The sequence below is a fragment of the Gigantopelta aegis genome, chromosome 3, assembly GCF_016097555.1.
Source record: "Gigantopelta aegis isolate Gae_Host chromosome 3, Gae_host_genome, whole genome shotgun sequence".
Lineage (NCBI taxonomy): Eukaryota > Metazoa > Mollusca > Gastropoda > Neomphalida > Peltospiridae > Gigantopelta > Gigantopelta aegis.
In genome coordinates this window covers 95182331-95199771 of record NC_054701.1, presented here as the reverse complement: position 1 = coordinate 95199771, position 17441 = coordinate 95182331, and the positions used below count along the sequence as shown (strand labels likewise).

General features: G+C 36.6%; 1 protein-coding gene across 2 annotated transcripts in view; it reads left to right on the top strand.

Moving 5' to 3' along the window:
* Positions 1 to 17441, top strand: part of LOC121369391 (probable nuclear hormone receptor HR3) — a 200866-nt gene that overhangs the window by 81254 nt on the left and 102171 nt on the right. For both annotated transcript variants that reach the window (XM_041494462.1, XM_041494461.1), the window contains one exon: positions 14588 to 14649. The gene's annotated coding sequence lies outside the window, so the exon portion shown is untranslated. The remainder of the gene's footprint in view (positions 1 to 14587; positions 14650 to 17441) is intronic.

Below are 17441 nucleotides of genomic sequence, written 5' to 3'. Positions count from 1 at the left end.
GGTTTTGAGTGGTATGTGGTTTAGAGAGGTTATGTTCTGTATTAATTGTTTAAAAAGGAATCATGAAAAATGTCCGGTTTAGTGGTATGTGGTTTAGAGAGGTTATGTTCTGTATTAATTGTTTAAAAAGGAATCATGAAAAATGTCCGGTTTAGTGGTATGTGGTTTAGAGAGGTTATGTTCTGTATTAATTGTTTAAAAAGGAATCATAAAAAATGTCCGGTTTTGAGTGGTATGTGGTTTAGAGAGGTTATGTTCTGTATTAATTGTTTAATAAGGAATCATGAAAAATGTCCGGTTTAGTGGTATGTGGTTTAGAGAGGTTATGTTCTGTATTAATTGTTTAAAAAGGAATCATGAAAAATGTCCGGTTGTGAGTGGTATGTGGTTTAGAGAGGTTATGTTCTGTATTAATTGTTTAAAAAGGAATCATGAAAAATGTCCAGTTTTATAGTGGTATGTGGTTTAGAGAGGTTATGTTCTGTATTAATTGTTTAATAAGGAATCATGAAAAATGTCCGGTTTAGTGGTATGTGGTTTAGAGAGGTTATGTTCTGTATTAATTGTTTAAAAAGGAATCATGAAAAATGTCCGGTTTTGAGTGGTATGTGGTTTAGAGAGGTTATGTTCTGTATTAATTGTTTAATAAGGAATCATGAAAAATGTCCGGTTTAGTGGTATGTGGTTTAGAGAGGTTATGTTCTGTATTAATTGTTTAAAAAGGAATCATGAAAAATGTCCGGTTTTGAGTGGTATGTGGTTTAGAGAGGTTATGTTCTGTATTAATTGTTTAAAAAGGAATCATGAAAAATGTCCGTTTTAAAGTGGTATGTGGTTTAGAGAGGTTATGTTCTGTATTAATTGTTTAAAAAGGAATCATGAAAAATGTCTGGTTTTGAGTAGTATGTGGTTTAGAGAGGTTATGTTCTGTATTAATTGTTTAATAAGGAATCATGAAAAATGTCTGGTTTTGCGGATATTCTGCTTTATTACAAAGCCTGTTTTCGTTTTATATGCATATAACTATTAACGAGATATGTTTACAATGCTTAAACACCGGCGGTTAAGATAAACAGGCTTCATAAATTCAGCCACACATGTTCTGTTTTGTTGTTTGAAAAGGAATCATCAAAAATGTCTGGTTTTGAAGGAATTCTGGTTTACAAAGGGTCTGGTTTTGAGGAGTTCAACCGTAAATCAATATATTTCAACCTGGGTTTTGTTCTCTCTTTTTTTAATGTAAAACATAAAGCATGTTCCGTATACAAATAAACTAACATTCCAACCTGTTTATATCATCCATTGTCTATACAGGACAAAGTATGTTCTTTCCGTGTTTAAAATTGGTAATATACTTGAAGATGAGTTTTGTTATGTGTATTTACTTAGTTGACATTTATTGAAAGCCTGTACAGTTGACAATGTCCGAGTGTGAATGCTGATAATTTAATTTGGTTGTCAAACATCTTCAAGTTGAGAAAAGCCGGGATACAGAGCGAGTGCATTGACACAGTACCCTTCTATAGAATGATGTGAAGAAAGACATCATCGGAAGTCTGTCCATCATGCTCTGTTGAACTGAGTTGTGTTTTGCCGTCTGTCAATAGCACATTCCCTTCCTCTAATTGTTGCTTTAATTAGTCCTCTGTCACCACCACCACAAGTAGGTTAATACAGCTGTCCCGATTGTGACCAACGATGCTCGTATTGTGATGATGGCCACTTGTGTATTTTCTTTCAATTACGGCCACGTTCTTGACCACTGGTCAGTGCCACATGGATCCTTCTTCTCGGAGCCCATTACTCCGTTTGCGACTTAAGCAATGATAATCGGCCATGCTTCTCAATATGACATATTAGTGAAACCCGTCTTACTTGTTTCTGCTGTAGTAAGCTGCGTGGGTTGGCGGGCAGTATGCGGGGTCATGATAAGGTCAGGTAATTTTAGGTAGTATTTATCTCAAAGCAGGTAAGGTCATTGCCTCATTACTAACCTGGCCACCATTTCCCCCGTCGACAGGTTTAACACACTTTCGACACTCTCGGCCTTTGAAACTGCTCGTCACATTCTGTTTGCGCACAATTCTGTTACCAGTCTTTGTTTACTCTGCTAATCCAACAAATAATTAAAGTGCGGGATTATTCCCCAGCTCCAGTGTGGTGGAATTACTATATCCATTACCTATAGTCATTTCATCTAAACAAAGCAACAGTTGATGGCCACATAAAGTAGAAAACTGAAATGGCAAGTGGAATGGACATTTGATTGATAAATGTTTCTGGTCAGAACTGGTTGATATTGAATCCAAGCAGTGGGTATTCAGTTGTGTGTCAACTGTTCTCCTGGTTGATATTAAATCCAAGCAGTGGGTGTTCAGTTGTGTGTCAACTGTTCTCCTGGTTGATATTGAATCCAAGCAGTGGGTGTTCAGTTGTGTGTCAACTGTTCTCCTGGTTGATATTGAATCCAAGCAGTGGGTGTTCAGTTGTGTGTCAACTGTTCTCCTGGTTGATATTGAATCCAAGCAGTGGGTATTCAGTTGTGTGTCAACTGTTCTCCTGGTTGATATTGAATCCAAGCAGTGGGTGTTCAGTTGTGTGTCAACTGTTCTCCTGGTTGATATTGAATCCAAGCAGTGGGTGTTCAGTTGTGTGTCAACTGTTCTCCTGGTTGATATTGAATCCAAGCAGTGGGTGTTCAGTTGTGTGTCAACTGTTCTCCTGGTTGATATTGAATCCAAGCAGTGGGTGTTACAGTTGTGTGTCGCTAATCTATAACACACACATAGAAATCATGGCAGAATGAAATGATATCCAAAAATATTTGTTAATTTTGTTTTAAAACTTGTTATTAATAAAGTGAATTTATTGATGACACATACCAGTTGGTTTCCTGTCGACTTGCACATAGAGGATACTACATGAGTGGCCATTTGATCCCATTTATCTTACGACTTGTTTCAAATGTATCTAATGAGTGAAAACAAGTTAGATACATTTTAAAAATGAGTATTGTAAGATAGAAGTTTGTTTGTTTTGATTAACAACACCACTAGAGCACATTGATTTATTAATCATCGGCTATTGGATGTTAAACATTTGGTAATTCTGACATGTTGTCATCAGAGGAAATGTGCTACATTTTTTTAATGCAGCAAGGGATTTTTTACATGCACTTTCCCACAGACAGGAAAGCACATACCACGGCCTTTGACCAGTTGTGATGCACCGAGGTGGTTCGATCCTGAGACACAAGCACCTCAAGCGAGCACTCAACACCACTGAGCTAAATCGCGACTCATGTACAATAGAAATTATTGCCATCAGTTGACGGGTAATGTTATAGTATACAACACCACTGAGCTAAATCGCGACCCATGTACAATAGAAATTATTGCCATCAGTTGACGTGTAATGTTATAGTATACAACACCACTGAGCTAAATCGCGACCCATGTACAATAGAAATTATTGCCATCAGTTGACGTGTAATGTTATAGTATACAACACCACTGAGCTAAATCGCGACCCATGTACAATAGAAATTATTGCCATCAGTTGACGTGTAATGTTATAGTATACAACACCACTGAGCTAAATCGCGACCCATGTACAATAGAAATTATTGCCATCAGTTGACGGGTAATGTTATAGTACACAACACCACTGAGCTAAATCGCGACCCATGTACAATAGAAATTATTGCCATCAGTTGACGTGTAATGTTATAGTACACAACACCACTGAGCTAAATCGCGACCCATGTACAATAGAAATTATTGCCATCAGTTGACGGGTAATGTTATAGTACACAACACCACTGAGCTAAATCGCGACCCATGTACAATAGAAATTATTGCCATCAGTTGACGGTAATGTTATAGTACACAACACCACTGAGCTAAATCGCGACCCATGTACAATAGAAATTATTGCCATCAGTTGACGTGTAATGTTATAGTACACAACACCACTGAGCTAAATCGCGACCCATGTACAATAGAAATTATTGCCATCAGTTGACCTGTAATGTTATAGTACACAACACCACTGAGCTAAATCGCGACCCATGTACAATAGAAATTATTGCCATCAATTGACGGGTAATGTTATAGTACACAACACCACTGAGCTAAATCGCGACCCATGTACAGTAGAAATTATTGCCATCAGTTGACGGGTAATGTTATAGTACACAACACCAGTGTCAGCATACAGAAACACTTCTTCGTTTTGTAAAAATAATACACATCAAAATACAATAACCTTTTTAGAAAACATTTTCCTCCACAAATTAACCTTTTGTACATTAGAAAAAACAACAAGAGGAATGAGGAATTCCACTTTAGTTACTGAATTCATGATTACGTCCATGTTGACTGTAATCATGGGAAATCAGCCTCAGTTTGTCAGTTAGCCTTTCACTTTTGACAAAGACAAAATGTATATGCTTGGCATGTATATACAAATATACATTATACATCAGCAGAAGTGTTGGCCAAATACATTTTGTAAATCTGCATCACATCGTTTGTGTCACACAAAAAAACTAGTTTTGTTCCCTTGAGAATAATTCTAATCTGTAAATACTCTTTTGTTATAAATGTTTGGATTGGTCCAAATAATGTCATGTGATTTATGAAACCGAAGTCCATAACTAAATGAATCCCAATTTTGAACTACTTTCAGCAATGCTTAGAAAACAAAATAGATCATTTCAGCTTTCTTCTTTACTTTAAATCAACAAAATACCTGTTTATGTTAGTTGTTAATGCTGAATCAGTAAATGCTATTTATTGTTTAAAATTGTATGTATTAAAGAGACATACCCTAGTTTCAACACGTGAAAATAAACACTAAGTTTTGTTAGTTTACAAACCTGTAACATTTTTGGATAAAATTACAATTGAGTGAAACATGAGTTTGTAACTTTGAAATGGTGAAATACCCTTTAAAAACAGACGAAAACTCTACTCCATAACCGCTACTTCTCGGATGTATGTGCATTTTTAAAAATATGAGAAATGCATTTTGTGATATTAAAAACAGCAGGATGACAAAACACACTTGGAATGTATGGAAATGGATAATCTAAAGAATAAAATCTAAGTAAAGTATGATTTCAGTTTATCTTACGACTTGTTTCAAATGTATCTAATGAGTGAAAACAAGTTAGATACATTTTAAAAATGAGTATTGTAAGATAGAAGTTTGTTTGTTTTGATTAACAACACCACTAGAGCACATTGATTTATTAATCATCGGCTATTGGATGTTAAACATTTGGTAATTCTGACATGTTGTCATCAGAGGAAATGTGCTACATTTTTTTAATGCAGCAAGGGATTTTTTACATGCACTTTCCCACAGACAGGAAAGCACATACCACGGCCTTTGACCAGTTGTGGTGCACCGAGGTGGTTCGATCCTGAGACACAAGCACCTCAAGCGAGCACTCAACACCACTGAGCTAAATCGCGACCCATGTACAATAGAAATTATTGCCATCAGTTGACGGGTAATGTTATAGTACACAACACCACTGAGCTAAATCGTGACCCATGTACAATAGAAATTATTGCCATCAGTTGACGGGTAATGTTATAGTACACAACACCACTGAGCTAAATCGCGACCCATGTACAATAGAAATTATTGCCATCAGTTGACGGGTAATGTTATAGTACACAACACCACTGAGCTAAATCGCGACCCATGTACAATAGAAATTATTGCCATCAGTTGACGTGTAATGTTATAGTACACAACACCACTGAGCTAAATCGCGACCCATGTACAATAGAAATTATTGCCATCAGTTGACGTGTAATGTTATAGTACACAACACCACTGAGCTAAATCGCGACCCATGTACAATAGAAATTATTGCCATCAGTTGACGTGTAATGTTATAGTACACAACACCACTGAGCTAAATCGCGACCCATGTACAATAGAAATTATTGCCATCAGTTGACGTGTAATGTTATAGTACACAACACCACTGAGCTAAATCGCGACCCATGTACAATAGAAATTATTGCCATCAATTGACGGGTAATGTTATAGTACACAACACCACTGAGCTAAATCGCGACCCATGTACAATAGAAATTATTGCCATCAGTTGACGGGTAATGTTATAGTACACAACACCAGTGTCAGCATACAGAAACACTTCTTCGTTTTGTAAAAATAATACACATCAAAATACAATAACCTTTTTAGAAAACATTTTCCTCCACAAATTAACCTTTTGTACATTAGAAAAAACAACAAGAGGAATGAGGAATTCCACTTTAGTTACTGAATTCATGATTACGTCCATGTTGACTGTAATCATGGGAAATCAGCCTCAGTTTGTCAGTTAGCCTTTCACTTTTGACAAAGACAAAATGTATATGCTTGGCATGTATATACAAATATACATTATACATCAGCAGAAGTGTTGGCCAAATACATTTTGTAAATCTGCATCACATCGTTTGTGTCACACAAAAAAACTAGTTTTGTTCCCTTGAGAATAATTCTAATCTGTAAATACTCTTTTGTTATAAATGTTTGGATTGGTCCAAATAATGTCATGTGATTTATGAAACCGAAGTCCATAACTAAATGAATCCCAATTTTGAACTACTTTCAGCAATGCTTAGAAAACAAAATAGATCATTTCAGCTTTCTTCTTTACTTTAAATCAACAAAATACCTGTTTATGTTAGTTGTTAATGCTGAATCAGTAAATGCTATTTATTGTTTAAAATTGTATGTATTAAAGAGACATACCCTAGTTTCAACACGTGAAAATAAACACTAAGTTTTGTTAGTTTACAAACCTGTAACATTTTTGGATAAAATTACAATTGAGTGAAACATGAGTTTGTAACTTTGAAATGGTGAAATACCCTTTAAAAACAGACGAAAACTCTACTCCATAACCGCTACTTCTCGGATGTATGTGCATTTTTAAAAATATGAGAAATGCATTTTGTGATATTAAAAACAGCAGGATGACAAAACACACTTGGAATGTATGGAAATGGATAATCTAAAGAATAAAATCTAAGTAAAGTATGATTTCAGTTATCAGAAAGAGCTCTAATAGTAAAATATATGCCTTATAATGTTTAAAAAGTAGGGTATGTCCCTTTAATATTTGAAAGAAAGTGCTAGATATAACCCCCTCATTTGGCTACTGGTGGAAACAACTCAACGATAGCATGGGGATTCCCCTATATTCCAGGTATTATTTTTGATAGAAAGTGGTTAGTCTTCATTTCACAGTATTTTACAGTAATGAAATTATTATTCACTTGGAGTTATAAACATTGAACAAGATAAATGTTGACTTCACACAAGTAAGAACCACAGTACCACTTTACGCACTTATGAGTTGTGTATTAACGGATATTCATACAGCGTGTAAAGCAGTTCTTTGAGTTGTGTATTAACGGATATTCATACAGCGTGTAAAGCAGTTCTTTGAGTTGTGTATTAACGGATATTCATACATTGTGTAAAGCAGTTCTTTGAGTTGTGTATTAACGGATATTCATACATTGTGTAAAGCAGTTCTTTGAGTTGTGTATTAACGGATATTCATACAGCGTGTAAAGCAGTTCTTTGAGTTGTGTATTAACGGATATTCATACAGCGTGTAAAGCAGTTCTTTGAGTTGTGTATTAACGGATATTCATACAGCGTGTAAAGCAGTTCTTTGAGTTGTGTATTAACGGATATTCATACATTGTGTAAAGCAGTTCTTTGAGTTGTGTATTAACGGATATTCATACATTGTGTAAAGCAGTTCTTTGAGTTGTGTATTAACGGATATTCATACAGCGTGTAAAGCAGTTCTTTGAGTTGTGTATTAACGGATATTCATACAGCGTGTAAAGCAGTTCTTTGAGTTGTGTATTAACGGATATTCATACAGCGTGTAAAGCAGTTCTTTGAGTTGTGTATTAACGGATATTCATACAGCGTGTAAAGCAGTTCTTTGAGTTGTGTATTAACGGATATTCATACAGCGTGTAAAGCAGTTCTTTGAGTTGTGTATTAACGGATATTCATACAGCGTGTAAAGCAGTTCTTTGAGTTCTGTATTAACGGATATTCATACATTGTGTAAAGCAGTTCTTTGAGTTGTGTATTAACGGATATTCATACAGTGTGTAAAGCAGTTCTTTGAGTTGTGTATTAACGGATATTCATACAGTGTGTAAAGCAGTTCTTTGAGTTGTGTATTAACGGATATTCATACATTGTGTAAAGCAGTTCTTTGAGTTGTGTATTAACAGATATTCATACAGTGTGTAAAGTGGTCCTATGGTTCATATGTGCACAAACGTCAGAAATGATCAAGTTCAATTTATAAATATAGTTACATCAGAAACCATTGGTTCTTATGTATTCACAGAGATGGCCTCAGATTACAGTTATCTTCCCATTTGGTTGTCCAAAATCTGGAAATTTGACCACGCAAGTAGTCTGCTGTTTGACTGTCATTATTTCATGGCAGACAGCTATGAAGTGGCAACTGTTTGACTGAAGTGACAGGGGATAGCATGTAGTTTGTAAACATGTGTAACTTGTTGACATTGAAGAATTGTTTGTGGTAATTCCGGCCCATGCAAAAGTAGTGCTTTTTGTGTAAAATGGGTGTACTCCGGCCTGGTTTAGAGGGTGTGTCTGTTTAAACCAATATGCTGGGAGAAAGAGCTGGACAACAGGGGTTGTCCTTTTCAGGGTATGTGTCCCCCGTGCAGGCAAAGGTACATACAAAACTTCACGGGCCTGCTGATATTAATAAAAATGTTACAGCCACTAAGGCTATATAGAAACATATAGCGAAATTAATTGTGGTCTGAGGCCAGATAGAACTTAACATTTAAAACAAAAGCATGTGCTTTAGGGAGGAGAGATAAGGAAGTCTTGCCACAAAATATGATGACATACATAAAACCAATCATTCATTTGTGTTTATTTGTTGCAAAAGTTACTCATTTAAAATTACTGTGGGCGATTCACAAATACTGTAGGTGAGCAGCTTACCTCAGGCAAAAACACTTCAAACATTGGCACAGTTAAGAAATCCTGCACTTGGTCTAATTGTTGTGTTACATGGAGAATAGCTAGTTAATGACATCTGATATCCACTTTATCCTGTGAAGGTAAGAATGGGAAATTCTGCGAGTCTCTGCTGGCCTGAAGAGGATAAAGCAGATATCCGACGTCATTAACTAGTTATTATCTTTATCCTGCAGACCATAAAAATTAAGGGGAAAAGCTATTATTTCTGTTATTTCAGCCATATTGTACAATGACCTAGAGGTCAAATGAGTGATTTTGTAATGTAGCTATGCGTGTAATGTTATATGAGTTATTTTGTAATGTAGCTATGCGTGTGATGTTATATGAGTTATTTTGTAATGTAGCTATGCGTGTGATGTTATATGAGTTATTTTGTAATGTAGCTATGCGTGTGATGTTATATGAGTTATTTTGTAATGTAGCTATGCATGTGATGTTACATGAGTGATTTTGTAATGTAGCTATGCATGTGATGTTATATGAGTGATTTTGTAATGTAGCTATGCGTGTGATGTCACATGAGTGATTTTGTAATGTAGCTGTGATTTTGTAATGTAGCTATGCATGTGATGTTATATGAGTGATTTTGTAATGTAGCTATGCATGTGATGTTATATGAGTGATTTTGTAATGTAGCTATGCATTTGATGTTATATGAGTGATTTTGTAATGTAGCTATGCATTTGATGTTATATGAGTGATTTTGTAATGTAGCTATGCATGTGATGTTATATGAGTGATTTTGTAATGTAGCTATGCATTTGATGTTATATGAGTGATTTTGTACTGTAGCTATGCATTTGATGTTATATGAGTGATTTTGTACTGTAGCTATGCGTGTGATGTTACATGAGTGACGTCAAAAGTGATAACCTGCTAGTAGCAGAATATGACTTTGCTTTATCCGTCATCATAGTCTGTGAGTAGAAACTGCGATTGCAGGATAAATGGATGTAAATGAGTTGTTTTGTATTGTATACCGGCTGTAAATGAGTTGTTTGTATTGTATACTGGATGTAAAGGAGTTATTTTGTATTGTATACCGGCTGTAAATGAGTTGTTTGTATTGTATACTGGATGTAAAGGAGTTGTTTTGTATTGTATACCGGCTGTAAATGAGTTGTTTGTATTGTATACTGGATGTAAAGGAGTTGTTTTGTATTGTATACCGGCTGTAAATGAGTTGTTTGTATTGTATACTGGATGTAAAGGAGTTGTTTTGTATTGTATACCGGCTGTAAATGAGTTGTTTGTATTGTATACTGGATGTAAAGGAGTTGTTTTGTATTGTATACTGGCTGTAAAGGAATTGTTATTTTTTATTGTACACTGGTTCTAAATGAGTTTTCTTCGTACCATGTGCTGACCTTAAATGGAGTGGTTCTCGTTATTTGTCAGTGACTTGTTACTTTGAATTGAACTTTGGTATACATCACTTGTTGATTGGTATTGTACACACGCTTGTTATATATCTGAATATTTTTAATTGTCAGTTTATAACTAACCAATCAAATTGCCTGTCATTTTCAGCGCTACATGTACATGTAATGTGGAATATTCAAGGCCAGGTGCTTGAGCTAATAAGACATGTTGCCGCTTTAATTTGATACTCATACCATACCCATGTAGCAGGCCTGTCAGTATTTGCCACATTAATTTAATGCACTATGCCATATTCTTTGTAACACTCTATTCATGTACCTTATCCACTAGAGCTGACCTGTGAGTAGAATTTGCAGCTTTAACACGGTGTGGAATCTCACCAGTAGGTGTCAGTGTTTTTATCTTGTGCCACACGGACATGAGAAAAATATATTGAATGGATTGCTAGATCAGCTTTCAATGACACTTGAACACAAATTATTTTCAAGGAGTTTCTAAAAGGACTGATCAATGATTGGACTGAAGACCCTTAATTTGACACTGGACAACTCGAGTGGGTCCTTCACTGTCAGCTGTTAGCTCTGTGGCTGAAGTGCATGTGGCTAGATATTGACTGTATCAGTGGTGACTGTTAGCTCTGTTTGTGGCTGAAGTGCATGTGGCTAGATATTGACTGTATCATTGGTGACTGTTAGATAAGGTTGTCACTGAAGTGCATGTGGCTAGGTATTCACTGTATCAGTGGTGACTGTTAGAAGAGGTGGCTGAAGTGCATGTGGCTAGATATTGACTGTATCATTGGTGACTGTTAGATAAGGTTGTCACTGAAGTGCATGTGGCTAGATATTCACTGTATCAGTGGTGACTGTTAGATAAGGTTGTGGCTGAAGTGCATGTGACTAGATATTCACTGTATCAGTGGTGGCTGTTAGAAGAGGTGGCTGAAGTGCATGTGGCTAGATATTCACTGTATCAGTGGTGACTGTTAGAAGAGGTGGCTGAAGTGCATGTTGCTAGATATTCACTGTATCAGTGGTGACTGTTAGATGAGGTTGTGGCTGAAGTGCATGTGACTAGATAGTCACTGTATCAGTGGTGACTGTCAGCTCTGTTTGTGGCTGAAGTGCATGTGGCTAGATATTCACTGTATCAGTGGTGACTGTTAGATGAGGTTGTGGCTGAAGTGCATGTGGCTAGATATTCACTGTATCAGTGGTGACTGTTAGAAGAGGTGGCTGAAGTGCATGTGGCTAGATATTCACTGTATCAGTGGTGACTGTTAGATGAGGTTGTGGCTGAAGTGCATGTGGCTAGATATTCACTGTATCAGTGGTGACTGTTAGAAGAGGTGGCTGAAGTGCATGTGGCTAGATATTCACTGTATCAGTGGTGACTGTTAGAAGAGGTGGCTGAAGTGCATGTGGTTAGATATTCACTGTATCAGTGGTGACTGTTAGATGATGTTGTGGCTGAAGTGCATGTGGCTAGATATTGACTGTATCAGTGGTGACTGTTAGCTCTGTTTGTGGCTGAAGTGCATGTGGCTAGATATTGACTGTATCATTGGTGACTGTTAGATAAGGTTGTCACTGAAGTGCATGTGGCTAGGTATTGACTGTATCAGTGGTGACTGTTAGATGAGGTTGTGGCTGAAGTGCATGTGGCTAGATATTCACTGTATCAGTGGTGACTGTTAGAAGAGGGGAGGTGGCTGAAGTGCATGTGGCTAGATATTCACTGTATCAGTGGTGACTGTTAGATGAGGTTGTGGCTGAAGTGCATGTGGCTAGATATTCACTGTATCAGTGGTGACTGTTAGATGAGGTTGTGGCTGAAGTGCATGTGGCTAGATATTGACTGTATCAGTGGTGACTGTTAGATGAGGTTGTGGCTGAAGTGCATGTGGCTAGATATTCACTGTATCAGTGGTGACTGTTAGCTCTGTTTGTGGCTGAAGTGCATGTGGCTAGATATTGACTGTATCAGTGGTGACTGTTAGATGAGGTTGTGGCTGAAGTGCATGTGGCTAGATATTCACTGTATCAGTGGTGACTGTTAGATAAGGTTGTGGCTGAGTTTAAAGTTTGAAGTTTTTGTTTTGTTTAATGACACCACTAGAGCACAGTGATTTATCAGCTATTACATTTGGTAATTTTTGACCCATAGTCTTAGAGGAAACCTGCTACATTTTTCCATTAGCAGCAAAGGAGCTTTTGTGTCACTTTCCCACAGACAGGACAGTACATACCATAAGCCTTGCCAGAGCTCAGATTAACGTAGGCCATGTAGCAATTGCTGCCAGGCCCAAATCTTATGCTTCAATGCACTGAAAATTAAACAAAAGTCTGACGAGATTCCTGAAAGTTGTGTTACTACACAATGTGTGTGCAGTCATGTTATAGTGAGACACTTGTTGAAGGTTGCCTTGTCGCCCGACCTTCTGGCCATAATGACACCATGGATGGGAGGGTTTGGATGGATGGATAGACACACTGGGTGGAAGGATGGATGAGTGGGTGGATGTATGGGTGAGGGTAGATGGATGGATGGGTGGATGGGTGGGTGGGTGGGTGGATGGGTGGGCGGGTGGGTGGAAGGATGGATGAGTGGGTGGATGTATGGGTGAGGGTAGATGGATGGATGGATGGATGGATGGATGGATGGATGGATGGATGGGGGATGGGGTGGGTGGGTGGGTGGGTGGGTGGGTGGGTGGGGGATGTGGGTGGATGGATGGATGGATCAAAACAAAAGAAATAAAAAACATGCAAAGAAGCATTAATGATAACTCATAAATGTTTTTCTGCTCTGATGAAATTAAGAATTGAAGAGTTGAGAAGACATAACACACACACTGAGTGGACACCCAGTTCTAATAGCTAACTGAGTGTACATGTCATATGTCTTGTATTGTACTGGCTAGGATGTACTCGGTATGGATGTACTGGCTATAAATGCCCCCACCTTGCTTCTGTTAGACATAGAAATGAATCGCTGCATGTTTCTACTGCTTCCCAATGGTAGATGTTCTAATAAAGCCCTGCATGGTAATGGCTTTGAGGTGCCAGGCATTGAGTTTCTTTCTTACTTCCGTGTGACCGAAATACTGCAACTTCAATAGTACAGTGTTTAATACAGTTATTGATATTCTCGCTCGTGCAAATTGCAGCCTTATGGCTTGCCATTAGTACCCTGCAAAACACAGTTTGACACCATTAATGTCTCGTACAGGTGCGTCTGTAACAGCAGGCTTTCTGGCAGAAAATACTTGGAGGGTATACGTAATAAAAAGAAAATAGATAAAGGTTTGAAATTGGATACTACAGTTCATTTAATTACTTCGACAAATTTTAAAAAGCAGTTCTCTTACTATAAGCTGTCTAAAAATTATAAAAAAAATTATCCATTAATTTCCAAGATTTTAGAGTTCGTAAACAAACAGAAACAAACTCTGACAAGGATTTACATTTGTGTAGTCTCCATGACGACAGGGAACAGGATCGAAAGGTTTCCATTTTAAACTGTTCATCTTCATTGCTAGTCAGCTGTTAATATTTGCCATCTTGTTAAAGTACAGATAATGGAATTATAACTTACAGGGCAGCAGTGGGTTTCGTCTCTTATAGCACAAATCCAGTTTGACAATTGCAGAGCCAGCCAACAGTTGCAGATTAAACAATGTGCTGGGGTGTCTGTAAATAATGATTGTTTTTTTGTTATCTTGTGTAATAATATGACCATTTCTCAGTTTTTGTTAAATATCTGTATTATTGTTTTCTTGTCATCTTGTGTAATAATATGACCGTTTCTCAGTTTTTGTTAAATGTCTGTATTTTGTTTTCTTATTATCTTGTGTAATAATATGACCGTTTCTCAGTTTTTGTTAAATGTCTGTATTATTGTTTTCTTGTTATCTTGTGTAATAATATGAACATTTCTCAGTTTTTGTTAAATGTCTGTATTATTGTTTTCTTGTTATCTTGTGTAATAATATGACCGTTTCTCAGTTTTGGTTAAATGTCTGTATTATTGTTTTCTTGTTATCTTGTGTAATAATATGACCGTTTCTCAGTTTTTGTTAAATGTCTGTATTATTGTTTTCTTCTCTCTGCAGACATATCTACTTGTTTACTGATGACTCCAGGTCTGACAGAAGATAAAATATCTCTAAATTTGGTAAGTACAACAGAATATGGTGTAGCCCATGAAATGAGCTGCTAGAGATGTGTGTTTTGAGTATTTTATAGCACCTCAACCAATGAGTTAACTACTAATCGTGATAAGTCATATTTAATAACACAACAGTACTGTTTGTGATTTGTTTTATAGCACTGAGTTAAGCAGTGTTTGTGAAGTTATGCTTTCTTAGTGCTATTTTTCTGTGGTATTAGGCAATGTTTCTTATGTTATATATCTGTGAAGTTCTGTTTTTCAATTGTTACTTGTTATGTTATGTTAAGTAATGTTTGTGAAGTGATATTTTCACGGATGTTTTGCTCACAGGTATACTGTTTTTGTGAGTCACCGGTTGTTAAGTAATGTTTGTGAAGTGATATTTTCACGGATGTTTTGCTCACAGGTATACTGTTGTTGTGAGTCACTGGTTGTTAAGTGATGTTTGTGAAGTGATATTTTCACGGATGTTTTGCTCACAGGTGTACTGTTTTTGTGAGTCACTGGTTGTTAATTAAATGATGTTTGTGAAGTGATATTTTCACGGATGTTTTGCTCACAGGTATACTGTTGTTGTGAGTCACCGGTTGTTAAGTAATGTTTGTGAAGTGATGGTTTCACAGATGTTTTGCTCACAGGTGTACTGTTTTTGTGAGTCACTGGTTGTTAATTAAATGATGTTTGTGAAGTGATATTTTCACGGATGTTTTGCTCACAGGTATACTGTTGTTGTGAGTCACCGGTTGTTAAGTAATGTTTGTGAAGTGATGGTTTCACGGATGTTTTGCTCACAGGTGTACTGTTGTTGTGAGTCACCAGTGACCAATTTGCTGTTAATCACTCTTGCCTCGAGTCGTACCGTCACGCATGGATGACTTTGATGATTTATTTATTTCGCTACCAATCAACCGTCTGATTTACGCAGTGCCAAGGGGCATCCTTCAATGCATTTATTATATCTGTGTACATGTATGCAACATTAGCTGATAGACAGACATGTACACACCAGTGACGGAATCTCATATATTATGCAAATTTAGCATGATTTCATGCTTCCACAATTCCCATATTTAGAGTTTGAAATGTAACAGTATTTGATGGAATCTCAGAATATGTATATTACATCATATTAAGATTTTGGCAGAATCCTAAAAAAATAAATTTAAAAAATCAAAAAAATCTATGCCTGATTAATATAGTGAACATTATCAAGTCCCATACATACTGGTATGTGAATCACATACATTAATACAATCAACATTATCAAGTCCCATGCATACTGGTATGTGAATCACATACATTAATAAAAATCAACATTATCAAGTCCCATACATACTGGTATGTGAATCACATACATTAATAAAATCAACATTATCAAGTCCCATACATACTGGTATGTGAATCACATACATTAATAAAATCAACATTATCAAGTCCCATACATACTGTTTTGTGAATCACATACATTAATACAATCAACATTATCAAGTCCCATACATCCTGGTATGTGAATCACATACATTAATAAAATCAACATTATCAAGTCCCATACATACTGGTATGTGAATCACATACATTAATAAAATCAACATTATCAAGTCCCATTCATACTGGTATCTGAATCACATACATTAATAAAATCAACATTATCAAGTCCAACTGACCTCGGTGGCGTAGTGGTTAAGCCATCGGACTACAGGCTAGTAGGTACAGGGTTCGCAGCCTGGTACCAGCTCCAACCCAGAGCGAGTTTTAATGACTCAGTGGGTAGGTGTAAGGCCACTACATCCTCTTCTCTCTCACTAACCACTAACAAACTAACAATTAACCCATTGTCAGGCAGACAGCCCAGAAAGCTGAGGTGTGTGCCCAGGACAGCATGCTTGAACTTTAATTGAATATAAGCACGAAACTAAGTTGAAATGAATGAATGAATTATCAAGTCCCATACATTCTAGTATCTGATTGATACATGTATACATTATACTATAATCAACATTATCAAGTCCCATACATTCTAGTATCTGATTGATACATGTATACATTATACTATAATCAACATTATCAAGTCCCATACATTCTAGTATCTGATTGATACATGTATACATTATACTATAATCAATATTATCAAGTCCCATACATACTGGTATCTGAATGATATACATTATAATATAATCAACATTATCAAGTCCCATACATACTGGTATCTGAATCACATACATTAATACAGTCAACATTATCAAGTCCCATGCATTCTGGTATCTGAATCACATACATTAATCTATATTACAGGGGTGCAGAAATAGCTAATATTTCCCTTACCCACCGGACCAAAACCAACTAAAATTGACTAGCCTGCCTGAAATTCTATTAGTCCACCAGTCAATAGAACAATATATTATTGTTTAACAATATATAATGTATATATGTCATTGTAGATATATATATTACATCTGGACTACGACCTGCCCCCCTCCCCCCATGCATATATATGAATATAATGAACAATATTAGTGTTCAGTATCAAAACCAGGTCTCATGCACTTCCCATCATTTACACACACACATGTATTGGTCTGATGTGAAGTACAAACATGTCTATGCCTTTAACAAACATGTCTGTTTATGCTATCACTATCAGTCATCACCTGTTAGGATGCAATTAATGAGTCTCGGGGCTAACTAAACAGGTCACATGTCCTCCCCCCCCCCCTCCCCATACACACATCTCCCCCATTAATTGAGAGAGTTGATGTTATAGTGAAATTCATAGTAGGGCACAGTAGGGCACCCAC